Consider the following 903-nt stretch of genomic DNA (forward strand, 5'->3'; position numbering starts at 1 on the left):
GTATTATATCAGGATGAGTGACACAGACACTGAAAGCCTGACATGGCTATGGTGTCAGTACTGCAGCTTGAGCTTGCAGAACAAACAGTGGGGGCTGGTCTGGTGCTGATCTTCTGGAAAACACTGGGTAAGGTTTTTCTGATTGGTTTTATGCTTTAGTCAATTGGATCCCTGGGGTGAAATCTTCCCTGCAAGAGAGATTTAGCCAAAATAGTTTTTTCCAAGGTGAGCACAGCATAGCCTGTCCGACTTCATTTCCATCCATAAACGGGGTGTACTCAGCATCAGTCGGGGGATCCTTTTGTTAGGACAGCACATCCCAGTATAGCATGTGGCACCTGCACAGTGAGGATTTGGTCTAAAGTGAGCTTGTCAGCTTTCTTGAGAAGGACAGTGGCTGTTAGAATATGGATGGAATATTCTTTTGGGAGGTTAGATGTGTTTCTTGTACACATATCATTGAATGTTGGTTCTTGATCCATTTTGCTTTTCTGTGTCTTTTAATTACCAAATCAAGAACATTCATATTGAGGTTATTATTGTGAAGTATTAATGTACTCCTGTCAGTGAATTATTTTCTTTTTTTTAAATCCCAGCTCTTGGGAGGCTATAAACAGTGAGATCACTACGTGTCTGATCTAGTAGTGAGACGCTAAACACCCTGTAGACCTTTCCCTAAAATAAAAAAAAAGATGGGAAATAACTAAGAAGAGTTGAAATGGACCTTTGACAATGGCCTCTATGGTAGGATAGGTAGGAAAGTGGACTGGATTCAGGTCAAGATTTAAAAGAGCATAGATGTACCTGGATAATAGGACAGAAGTATCTCCTGGTAGTCTCAAACTGTGAACAGAAATAAAGCAATTTTTGATGTTTAAAAAAATTCACTGTATAATTATTTTC

Source organism: Octodon degus, unplaced genomic scaffold (genome assembly GCF_000260255.1).
Source record: "Octodon degus isolate 3935 unplaced genomic scaffold, OctDeg1.0 scaffold00136, whole genome shotgun sequence".
Taxonomy (NCBI): domain Eukaryota; kingdom Metazoa; phylum Chordata; class Mammalia; order Rodentia; family Octodontidae; genus Octodon; species Octodon degus.